This window comes from Myotis yumanensis, unplaced genomic scaffold, assembly GCF_028538775.1.
Source record: "Myotis yumanensis isolate MYYU_CA2020_CCGP unplaced genomic scaffold, mMyoYum1.0.hap1 SCAF_17, whole genome shotgun sequence".
Classification (NCBI taxonomy): Eukaryota; Metazoa; Chordata; class Mammalia; order Chiroptera; family Vespertilionidae; genus Myotis; species Myotis yumanensis.
The window spans coordinates 10,841,132-10,853,830 of NW_027223768.1; the positions used below are offsets into that span (position 1 = coordinate 10,841,132).

Below are 12,699 nucleotides of genomic sequence, written 5' to 3' on the forward strand. Positions count from 1 at the left end.
CCCCCACCCCTACAGCATCTCAGGTCTTTGTTCTCACCTGACTTCGCTCAGCTCCTATTGCTCAAGACTCAGCTCTGGTGCTGCCCCTGGGAAAACAATCTCTGACAATCCCCATTTCTTCTGCAGCCTTGCTGTGCTCACAGAGAAAGAGGGTTTCTCTCCCCTTATCTTCCGGGTCCTATGCCCCCTCCTGAATGGGTCACTGGTCTGGGCATTGAGGCAGCGATGACTGGCAGCCCTGGCCCCTAACTTAGCCCTGAGCTGAAGGAGGAAGAGGTGGGGGGAGGGGGGAGGGTGACAGCCTCTTCTAGACAAGACTTAAGTTGAGGGGCAGGGGATTCTGCAGAAGGGAAGTTAGATGTTGTTAGGAGAAGAAGTGGGAATGCATGCTGAGCTGTTAAAGAAACAGTAGCCACCCCCACCCCCCAACACACACACACAAACAAACAGTAGCCTGCACTGCAGTTTATCCAATGGCTTCCCTTTTTCCAAACATTTTCTTTTATTTTTAACATATATTTTTATTGATTTCATAGAGGAAGGGAGAGGGACAGAGAGATAGAAACATCGATGATGAGAATCATTGATCATCCGCCTCCTGCACGCCGCCTACTGGGGATGGAGCCTGCAACCCAGGCATGTGCCCTTGACCAGAATCAAACCTGGGACCTTTCAGTCCGCAGGCCAATGCTCTATCCACTGAGCCAAACCGGCTAGGGCCAAACAGTTTTTAAAAATGTCCCCATTTAAAAGCATGCAGTTATTCTTCACGTGCGTGAAAATGCATTCACCACATTCCAAAGAGAGACCTCATTTGTCTCTTTGCCCAGGGCTCTAAGTGATTGATTTTTCTCCTCTTTTTGACAGCTAACGGCTAAACTACAAATGTGATCACTTCCCACGCGGTGTAAACCTGGTGGAGGGAAATTAGGGCAACTCCTACTCACAGCAAAGGGTAAATAATAAGCAGGGAGATTGTCCCCTAGGATACATTCAAGTCTAATTAGAAGTAACAAGAATTGCCTGCCCCAGGGGAATGGCGTTCTTTGGCCAATTTAGCTATTTCCACTTTTACTCACAAGAGAGATTCTTATTGACTATTTTCCTCCGTGACCACAACTGCATTGGGGATTGGGGAGGCTTGGCTCAGGGACTGAACTGCTGTAGTCACCTACTTCCTACTGCAGTTCAGAGGGTGGAGTTCACCCTCCAGAACCCTGGCCAGCGGCTTCATGATGGGTAAGGAAAGGCTTCAGGGTTGGTTCACTCTCCTTTTCAGTTTCGTGGCTGCCATCTTGACCTCCACCCGAGGACAATTTGAAATAACAATCTGGGGGTTAGGAAGACGAATGGATGGGCCTCTTGTTGCAAAGCTGTGTCCTGGTGAAAAGCTTTCGCTCTCTCTCTCTCTCTCTTTTAAAAAATATCCTCACCTGAGGATATTTTTCCATTGATTTTTTTTTTAAGAGAGAGTGTGTAAATGTTTCCCCCACTTCCCGAGTGGTTCAGGGTTCAGGATCTGGAAGAGGGACCGCACACAAATGATAGAGACAAGACAAGTAATAATTTGGAAATATTGGGGGGCCAGGCGGGCAAGTCCAACTCAACGGGAAGGACTTCCACTGGTGCTCAGGCCTCGCCAACCTTTTATTGGTCTGGGATACACCCATAACCCTTAGGCAGGCAATTTCCAGTAACAGGCAGACTAGCCCATCAGCAAGGATTTACATAATAATAAATGGGAAAGTTGCTTCATCTACCATTGTCTGGACTAACAGTGGGTGCACAGCCCTGACCTTTGCCAGGTCTTCTAGGGTCACCAGCCTTCCAGGTTCCTTGTCCACACCTCTCTGCTAGTGAAGACAATAGGTGGCTTCCCACATCTCCCCCTTTCCTTTTCCTTAAAAAATCTTGAAAAGTGAATGCCACCTAAAAGGGTTTGAGTCCTTTTAAGACACTTCATTCTGCATCTGCAGACTAGAAAAAAACATGAGAACAAAAATGAGACAAGTAATAGTGGTTATGCTGAGAGGCAAATGAATCAGTCTGTAGTAAGTTTCTTTCTGGGCCCACAGTTCTTTGAGTCCCAATTTCAATGTCCAACAGTTCATGTGTACATGCCGGTAATGATATGCTAGTTCTGGAAGGTGGACAAACGGTGGCAATGCAGGTCTGACCCTCTCTGGCTTGGTCCTGTGCAACCTGCAGCGACGCACAGCTGCTGACTGCTAGCATGGCAAGGCATCTTCACCATCTCCATCTCTGGACAGTTTCTCCTCTTGTCTTCGTGGCTGGAGCAATCTGGTCAGTTTCTCTCTGGGATCTGTTGTTGCAGGAATCCACACAGATTTGGAGTTTTCTGGAAATATACAAACATATTCTCGAACAAAGGTTAATAAAGGAATTTTTCTATAAACTAGACTTGGGATCCTTTCATATTTGCCCAAATGATTTTCCTTTGGCTTATTTTGACACCATGTGTGTTTTCATGGGTGTCTTGTCTTCAACATTACAAGTGAAAAATATTTTTTAAAGTAAAATTTTCTTGATGTAATTTACTCACAGGGGATTATTCCACTATCCCCCTTCTTTTTTGATTTAAATAATATTAATAGGCTTTTGGAAGTTTCGCAATGCAGTCTTGATAACTTTTCATTTTAATTTTCTGTACAGAAATATGACTGGTTTGGATTCATTCCATGTTAAGCAAGTTTACTATGAGATAACCATTAGTAAAAAAATTAATTAATGCTTCAGGAACAGTTTCCTGCCCAGTACAACAAAGTTTTTATGAATATTCATTTATTTTAATTAGCCAATTTATATCAATCTGAAATAAAATTTATTTTTTAACTTTACTTGTCCTAAGTTATGGACAGTAAATCACATTAATTAAATTTCTGATATTAGTCTTTGGGTAACTTTACATAAACTTTGTTTAGGGAGGCAAAAATACAAATTACTTACTTTAGTTTATAAGGCCCAATATATTGATTTTTAATTACAGTTAGACATCTGAAGAAAACCTCTTTTTATTTCCTTCCAGAGCACTTATTAGGCCACTCTTAGAGAGCTTCTTCTTTTTTTAATTAAATCTTTATTGTTCAGATTATTACAGTGGCTCAGCCTCCCCAATTACCTGAGGTGGACACTCTTGGTGCACCCCTTTGTGGGCTTTGTGCACAGCCTTATTGTAGTTAAGCCTTGATTGTTGTAGGTATCACTGGGAGGAATTGACCTCCAGGCCAGTTGGCTGTGAGAATCAGCTGTGTCTGCAGTGGGAGAACTTCTGTGCTGGAGACACCCTTAAGGGGCAAGAATTGCTTCAGTGGGGCTTTGGTGCTCACTGAGTCTGCCCCTGAGTGTGTCCCTTATGGATCTGAGGAGTTGTAATCTGGATGGTTCCACTCTGACCACTGGGTACACTGGCTCTTGGATCTCTAAGGAGGTGCTAATTTAGCCTCTGCCTGAGGCTACCCAGCAGGAGCTACGGAGAGATCTGCAGACTCCTCTTCTTTGTTTGCGGTTTGGAGGTGCCCAGATGAGGCCCAGCTGTGAAGCAATGCAAGCTGCTGTGGGGCCTCGGGCCTTCTTTTGGATGTTCTGGGTCTCTCTAACCCAGCTGCAGTTTGTTAGGAAATTTTAGATTGCAAAGGGCCAGGCCATTCATATGCAAAAGCCTCTGCCACAGCTTGGGTGGGGTGGGGTCTCAGGGAATCAACAGGGTGGAGCAATCAGCTATGGCTGATCCTCAGGCCTGCCCTAAGAGGTCCCGGGTCTCAGAGTCCCACGGTAATAGCTGCAAGCACCTCTGAGAGAAAGCCGCCCTCAAGTTCCGCCCAATGCCAGACAGTCCAGTTTCTCCCCGTATGAGTCTGGGTCCCCAGAGACTCGCCCGGAAATGGAGTTCAGAGCAGTTGGGAGCTTGTGACTCCCTCCCGATTGAACAAGACAACCGCGTCCTCAGTTGCCAGCCCTTTCCTCGTGTGCCTCCGTACCTCTGCACTTTACTTCCGCACCTCCTCTGAGTCTCAGTGTGCTTTTTTCTCTTTCCTTCTAGTTGTAGAATTTCCACTCAGCCAGCCTTCCTGTGGTTCTGGAGAGTTTCTTTTAAAAGACAATTTTCTTTCTTTTTTACACCAAGCAACAAATGTAACGAACATGGTTGCTTTTTGAGATTTTAATAAATACTGCCACAAAGCCATATATTTCAAGTGATTTTTTTAATGGTGACTGTAATTATTGTCAGATTTAGTATTTTAACAACAATCTGTAAATGTTAGCAATTATATTTTTAAAGAGTATCCTCTTTGGCTTATTCGCATATACAGAGGGATTATGGGAGGTTTCAGTAATTTCCTAGACTTTACTTGGATTCAAATATAATTTCAGCATATAAAGAATATATAATATGTAAGATTTTAAAATGAGGCACATGGCTTATTGCAAGCAGTGTATTGAGCATTGAAAATAATTCATAAACTCCCAATCTGTGAAACACAAATACCCTGAGCATCACTGGCAGACGCCCCCACAGGGAATCATGACTCTTGGCTGCCCAGTCCCTGACGGGACACATGCTACCCCCCCCCCCCCCCCCCAGAGTTTCCCGTTTGAACTTGGCTCTGAATCTCTGCAAGTTCTTTCTGATGCAGATGCCTTAACAACCCACATGACCCGTCCCTTGCTCTTGATTGGAGCTCAGGTGCACGGTCTTTCCCGATTGGCTAATTCAAAGGGAGGGGTTGGCCTTTGCTGTTTCAAGATGGCGGCCCCCAGGGGAGCGGCAAGCCATGTGGCCAACACGCGGCTGCCAAATCATGCAGCCCAAAATGGCGGCTGTCTAAACTGTTCTTTGCAATTAAGTTTAAACTGGTTTTTGTATTAAAAATTTCAGTTGAGATCACAGAATTAATCCTCTTTTTTAATCAGACCAATAAGCAACATAATTTGAATTCCTAATTATTTCAGAGAAAACAAAAATTATTTTCTCAAAAATAAATTTCTAGTCATTTAGCTACCACAACTACACAATTTCTCCCAACTCAATTCGAACCTTAAACTTTTAGCTGGCAAGTCAAATATTTAGCATTTCTTTAGATTAATAACATCAAAAATTTAAAAAATACAAGACATAATCAATTAATAGATTTAATTCTGCCCTCTAGATTTTTCATGGGGCAAATTTAGATTAATATTTCAGTGTTTTGTCATTTCAAACATACCTAGCTATAAGTTTTTATCATTTGGATTCAGTCAACTCCAAGGTCCCAAGTTCCCAGCGGCTCTGGAAAACCATGCTTGAGGCTGGCAAAACAGGCTTGGCCTAGCCCTTGACTTTAAAACGACCATAATTTTTTTCTGGGAAAAGTCAAGAAGCAAGCTTGTAGTTGCATTGTTTCCTGCCGGTTGCTTGCCTGTGGGAAATTTCAAAATTGGCCGCGAGATTGCAGCCATGGGGAAACACTGTCTTCCGCTGGCGAAACAAGTTTGGTCTGCCCTCCCTTTGGTCCATTTAAATGTCAAAGAGCTAAGCTAGTTTCTCCCTAGGCCATTGGACCTTCACAATAAATACATTATTCATTAATTTTTGAAAGCGGTTCACTAGCATCCCAAAAACTACTCTTTATTATAGAAACACCAATCCCATCTCTAGAACCAGCCTGCACCCCTCCCTGGATCAAATCTGCCATCCTTCTTAGGAATAAACCAGTCCTGGGGTTTATTCTGTACCATGTGCAAGGAGATTTCAGCTCAAGACTATCTACTATTCAAAATTGGATGATGCGCACATTTTGTCTTAAGCCAGCTTTCTCTGTACACGTGCACAGAAATCCTAGACACATTTCTAAGTTTTTAAAACTTTTCATGGCGAGAAGGAGACTTTCCCTAGCTCACTCGGGAAGGGGACAGGATCACCAAGTGTCTCCCTTCTCCCACCTCCTGCTTGCTTTTCATAAGTTATTTGAGCATTCAGCCTGTGGTTTGCAAGGGCTTGCTCCCGGCATTTCTAAAGGGTGTCCCAAAATTCACGCAAGAAGTAATTTTGATAGAAAACACAGGTTTATAATTAAAAATTGTAAATTTTTTATTGATTCATAAAGTATACAGTATAGGGTTATGTATGGAATAGCATTTCGGGTAAATGGCCTCCACGGCTTTGCTGGCACATACGCACTCTTTTGTTGAAATTTTCCATGACCGTTTTGCATAAATGTGGCTGAATTTCGATGAGGCTCATTTTCATCTCGATGGCTTAGTTAATCGAGAAAATTGTCGCATTTGGGGTTCAGAAAATCCACGAGTGATTGTTGAGAAACAAATGCATCCACAACGTGTCACTGTTTGGTGCGGATTTTGGGCTGGAGGCATCATTGGATCATTCTTCTTCGAAAATACGGCTACTCAGGCAATAACAGTTAATGGTGCTGGCTATCGCGACATAATAATCCAGTTTTCTGTGCCTAAATTGCAAGATATGGATGTGGACGACATGTGGTTTCAACAAGACGGTGCCACATGCCATACAGCCCGAGAAACAATTCAATCACTGCATGAGTCATTTCCTGGTCGTGTAATTTCCCGTTTTGGTGATCAAAATTGGCCGCCCAGATCATGCGATTTAACGCCGTTGGACTTTTTTTGAGGGGGTTTTTTGAAGTCTAAGGTTTATGCCAACAAGCCCACGACCACCCATGCCTTGAAGGAGGAAATTGAGCACTGTATCAATGAAATTCAGCCACATTTATGCAAAACAGTCATGGAAAAATTCAACAAAAGAGTGCATATGTGCCAGCAAAGCCGTGGAGGCCACTTACCCGAAATCCTATTCCATACATAACCCTATACTGTATACTTTATGAATCAATAAAAAATTTACAATTTTTAATTATAAACCCGTGTTTTCTATCAAAATTACTTCTTGCGTGAATTTTGGGACACCCTTTATGATAGGAAAAGCAAGCCTTTCTTCCACCGCCATGTCCTTCAATCCTTCTCTGATGGCTCTTTGCACAGGTGATTCTATTAATGGCGAATTAAACATTTCAGGATTAGGACATGAGGTGGAGGAGGCCATGAAGGCCAGTCCTCCCATTTTTTCTTTTCTTTCTGCTCCTCTTTAGGAGCGGAGGGTGCACGGGGAGGAGGTTTATCCTCCTTGGCCTCTCCTAAAGGCTCTAGCAAATGAAATACCATGTTTCGAAAGGGGAAACAGTTTGGAGGCAACTTTTTTCCCTGCTGCTGAAAGTTCAGACTAACTCTTTGCCAAACTTTCAAAATCTAACGTACCTTCTTCAGGAAAACAAGGATTATGTTCTATAACATCAAGCAAAAATCATAAGAGAAACTTTAACTCCTTAAGCATGCAAACCAAAAGCCTTCAATAAAGTTTCTTACTTTTAAAGCCGAATCCTGCCCATTAGCCTCACTAGAAAGACACGTTCCCACCCTACTTACAGATCGGGAATTCTGCAGCTGATCGTGGGCTTTGTGTGCGGTGAAGTATCTTCCCACCTATGCGGTGAATTCTTCCCCACCTTCACAGTGAATCTTCATTTTTTCGCTCTAGGCGAAGTCTTCTCTTCCAGATGTCCCATTGAGGCGCCAGATGTGTAAATTTTTATGTGTTTGTTTGTTCCCCCACGTCCTGCGTGGTTCAGGGTTCAGGATCTGGAAGAGGGACCGCACATAAATGATAGAGACAAGACAAGTAATAATTTGGAAATATTGGGGGGCCAGGCGGGCAAGTCCAACTCAAGGGGAAGGACTTCCACTGGTGCTCAGGCCTCAACAACCTTTTATTGGTCTGGGATACACCCATAGCCCTTAGGCAGGCAATTTCCAGTAACAGGCAGACTAGCCCCTCAGCAAGGATTTACATAATAATAAATGGGGAAGTTGCTTCATCTACCATTGTCTGGACTAACAGTGGGTGCACAGCCCTGACCTTTGCCAGGGCTTCAAGGGTCACCAGCCTTCCAGGTTCCTTGTCCACACCTCTCTGCTAGTGAAGACAATAGGTGGCTTCCCACAAGAGAGTGAAAGGGAGGGGAAGAGACACATGGACTAGTTGCCTGCAGCATGTGCCTGAACCAGGGCCAAGGATCAGGCTTGCAACTGAGGTACGTGCCCTTGACCGGAATGGAATCCCTTCAGTCCACAGGCCGATGCTCTATCCACTGACCTGCTAGGGCTGGCGAATAGCTCTGGTAATTAGGGTGACCTTCTTTAGAGCTGTCACTCAGGTGTAATTATTAATAACGCCCCTATTCTCACTCAACACTGTCCCATTTGGGATGATAAATGATATGGTCACCCTACTTAAAGTGGGGCTAATTTTTCCTTCCTCGGCAGGGAAGCAGACCCTGGAGACGGCTTTCCACTCACAAGCCTTTGCTGTCACTCTGGAAAGCACAGAGAATTTCATTTTCCCAACATGGCCTGGCTCCCTTTGGGTTTGTGGGCTAGAGGCAGATAGAGGTGGAAAGACTATCTTCGAGCCGGGCTGTCATTCCTTCCTCCCTTCTACACAGCTAGCTTCACCATCAGCAGGTCTCTGTCTTGAGAACATTTCTAAAAGCCACAGTAGCCCAACCCTTCCTAAAACCCCGACTTTCTTCCATCACAATTTCTAAACCGCCACCCTTGAAACTGGGGTGTGAGACTCCTTTCCACGCCCACCTTCCTCCGCTCAGGATGGCACAGCTCGGGATCCGCACTGCAGCCCCCACGCCCAGCTGCACGGAGCTCTGGGAAGCAAGAGCTAGAGAACTCAAAATAGCTGGAGCCCGAAAGGGAATGTTTGGCTCATGTAACTAGAAGTCTGGGGGTGTTTGGCTCCAGGCATGACCCAACAGTATCATAAGGATTGGCTCGTGCCTGTCTCTCTCCCTCTCCCTCTCCTGTCTCTCCCTCTCTCTCTCTCTCCAACACACTCACACTTTTTCTCAGCTCTGCTTCCTCTAGTAGCGTATCCCTTGTACAGCAATGGAATAGCTTCATTGCAGATGTTGACCATGTACCCCCACTGAAGTGGAGGTAGAGACAGGCTATGTCCCTCCTTAAATCACAAAGATTAAGGGTGAGAAGGGGGTTGTTTCCCCAAAGGTATTGTTGCCAAAAAGAGGGGAGATGGGCCGTAACCGGTTTGGCTCAGTGGATAGAGCGTCGGCCTGCGGACTGAAGGGTCCCAGGTTCGATTCCGGTCAAGGGCATGTACCTTGGTTGCAGGCACATCCCCAGTGGGGAGTGTGAAGGAGGCAGCTGATCGATGTTTCTAACTCTCTATTCCTCTTCCTTCCTCTCTGTAAAAAACCAATAAAATATATTAAAAAAAAAAAAAAAAAGAGGGGAGATGGATGCTTGTGAGGGTAAGAAAAACACGGATGTCCACCTTATATTTGCAAGCTTAAACCATGTGGACTGATCTAGCCAGGTCAACCCCCCACCCCTGAGTTTGTCCCTCCCCCAAGCATGTTTTAAGTAAAATAAATTTTACATTAGAATAGTTTCTTAATGCAAATGTGAGGAAGTAGTTTAGAAAAAAAGAAATAAAAGCATAATTACAAGAGATTATTCTTCCAAATATTAAAAATTTAATGTCATAGTAATTAAAGCAACAATCCATGAAATATAGAAATATTAATGGAATATATTTTAAAATCCTGGAATATATCTAAGTGTACATAAAATTGAATTTATTGTTATTATTTTTTCAAATATCAATTTCCCTTTAGAAAGGTGAGGATGAGAATAGTTATTTTACTTCAAAATGAAGAGGAAAAAAAAACAAGGGTAAAATATTTGCTTGATTTAAAAAAATAATAATAAAACCCAAACCCATGGGCCAACACGTTTAGATGTCCCTGATGTTGCTGTGTGCCTTTGGAACCTGCTGGAGTGCCTCCTCTTGAATGATTTAAAAATACATATATATATTTTTATTGATTTCAGAGAGGTAGAGAGAGGGAGAGAGAGACAGAAATATCAATGATGAGATAGGACCACTGACTGGCTGCCTCCTGCACACCCGCCACTGGGCACCGAGCCTGCAACCCGGGCATGGAATCAAACCCAGGACCCTTCCGTTCGCAGGCCAATGCTCTATCCACTGAGCCAAACCGGCTGGGGCCTCTTGAATGATTTTCTATTACCTTCCCCCCACCCCCAGGACATGAAGGGCAGGGGGAGGGCGCCTGACGAGGGAGAAAGGAATGTCATTTCTGTCTGGTCTCAGACTGCTATCTTAGCTGGGAATGTGCAGTTCGTTCATTTCAAGCTCAACATCTTCAACAGTGATTGGGAGCAGGAATTAGTTAATTCCGCAAGTATTTGTTGAATGCCTACTCTCTTATCTTTTCTCTCTCTGTCTTCACCCTCTGTCTCTCTCCAAGACCTTTCCCATCAGCATTCAAACATCCCCAAGGAGCTCACATCTTAAAAACCAAAGAAATAACCACACAGAAAACCCTCCTCAGAGCCACCTTCCTTCCTTCCCAGCTACCTCCCCTTCACAACCAAATGTCCCACCAAGTTCCCTCTGTGAGACCTGCATTTTCTCCCCTCCCCGTCCCTCCTCTGGATCCTCCTGCTGTCACGGGAACGAGAGAGTTTGTGGAAAGAGTACCACTTTCTGGGAACACAAACCTCTGCATATGGCTTTGCTGCAGCACTGAAATAGTAACTGTGCGACGGCAAGCGGACTGTGAGCTTCCGGAGGGTCAGGCAGGACTCTAGTTACTCAGTGAAGTCCTCCTGTTGAGTGTTACCATATGTCCACCCCAGTCATGGTGACTAGCATTGAATAAGTGGTAAATAAATTATCGTTGAAGCAACTATTTGACCTGGTTTGGCAACGAAAGAGAAGGGACAGGTTTGGCCTGGGATGGAGATAATGAGTGAAATTCTCGATTAGAAACGGAGAGGGCACCGTATGAGGAGGAGCAAGGCAGAAATCACTCCCGGGAGGGCGCAGTGGACAACGTGAAATGCAACAGGCGAGTGTATCATCTTTTCAAACTGAACACTAAGAGGAGGTTGCTGGATTGGCCAACCATGATCAATGACCTCCCCTCCCCCCCCCCCCTTTTTTGAGGGGTGGAGGGCAGTTTGCTAGAATGTTGCCAGGCTGCAAATCCCGAAGGAGCAGTAGTTTGTAGGGAAAATGCAAGGATCACAGCACAACGCACCCGGGTGGACAGTCAACAGAGTGACGTGCGGCCGGAACTGTGGGGAGGTAGGTGCTCACACCCAGAAGCTTCTCATCAATTCTGCATCTTAAATGACTCCCGCTCATCTTCTCCCCGTGGCTCAGGCTCTCCCGAGAAAGGGAACTACAGCGGACAAGGGGACACACTTCTCTTAAATGTGAACTAAAGCCCTCACTCCAGGGCTCTCACTCTGAGCCCTTGCAATGGGAGAGGCCACGCGGACATGACGGGTAATTATGACCTATTTTTTCGGACACGTTCTAGAGCATTCTGGATCCTAGGACCTCTTTTCCCAGCTCCTTGCGAGAGAACACAGCTTTAGTCCTCTCGTCTCTCTCTGGCCCTTCTTGATTTTCCCACGAGGGCCCAGGGTATGCAGTTCCAGAATTAGACAGGAATTTGTGGAGGCTGCGATAGACTCCTGACAGGCCGGAGGTGGAGTTCCTCTCTCGCAGCCAACGTCCCCCTCCCCTAACCCCCCCTCCCCCTCCCTCCGCCCCGCTACGCGCGCAACAGGGGCCTTCACGTCCGTTTTGCTGGATCCAGGAAACTGAATCTGAAGGTGAATGAGGGCGAGATGAGCAGAAAGTCCAGATAGATCCTCATTCAGCAGCACACGGGTGCTTTTTTTTTTTTTTTTGCGTGACTTATTGTTAATTCATGAAATGTGTTCTCCATCTTTTCATTTAATTACTTTTCTTGAAAAGATGCCTGGGACACGGCCAACATCGGAGGGAGGAATGTCCCAGTGAGGGTCAGGATCTGGAAACAATCAGCCCTTATGGTTTTGAGGACGAAGCGCCAAGATCTTAAGGAACCTGAATTCCTAGTGAGCAGTGAGCGGTCAAGTTCTTTAATCCTGCCCCCGCCCCGCCCCCGCCCCCGCCCCCGCCGCGTAGGATTCGGGAGGTTTAAAAAAAAAAAAAAGAACCAAGGGAAAGAAAATGATTAAAAGGCAAGTCAACCCACCCGACACTTCCTCCTTTCTAAAGAAAAGGCCTCTCCGCCGCAGGGTCTTCCCGCAGCCGACAGCGCAGCGCGGGCCCCCGAGGAGGGGACCACCGTCTGCGCGCGGAGCGCAAACTCCAGGGCGGTGACCGCGTCCCCGGAGCGAGGGGCAGGGCCCAGGGCGCGACCCCCCAGCCTTCCCTTCCCGGGAGCGCGTAGGGATGCTGGCAGCGCCTTCCTCCCGTCCCAGGGTCCCCGTCTGGTCGGGGATGCTGCGGTGGCAGGAAGTCCCCGGGAACTACAAATCGAAGCATGCTGGGAACGGTCCCCTGCTCCTCCCAGGAAATGTCCTTTGTCCAGCCCCACAGGAAGCCCCGGCGAGGACTCAGCCGGGCAGCTCGCCAGTCTGCCAGCGAGCCAGCGCCGCTGCAGCTGCCACCGCCGCAGCACAAGGGCAGGCGCGCCGCGGCGCAGGGCTCGGGCCGGGCGCTCGCCGCCCTCGCTCCCGGCCGCCCGCCGCCGCGCAGGTAGGAGCGTGCCC

The 12,699-nt window shown here is 46.2% G+C and overlaps 1 long non-coding RNA gene across 1 annotated transcript; it reads right to left on the reverse strand.

Annotated features, from left to right (window-relative positions):
* Positions 1–512: 512 nt before the first annotated feature.
* LOC138995548 (uncharacterized) lies at positions 513–12,410 on the reverse strand. The gene is made up of 3 exons (XR_011468642.1): positions 12,180–12,410; positions 7,459–7,671; positions 513–2,359 (listed from the first exon to the last, which is right to left on the reverse strand). It is a non-coding gene; the product is annotated as an uncharacterized lncRNA (long non-coding RNA).
* Positions 12,411–12,699: the final 289 nt, after the last annotated feature.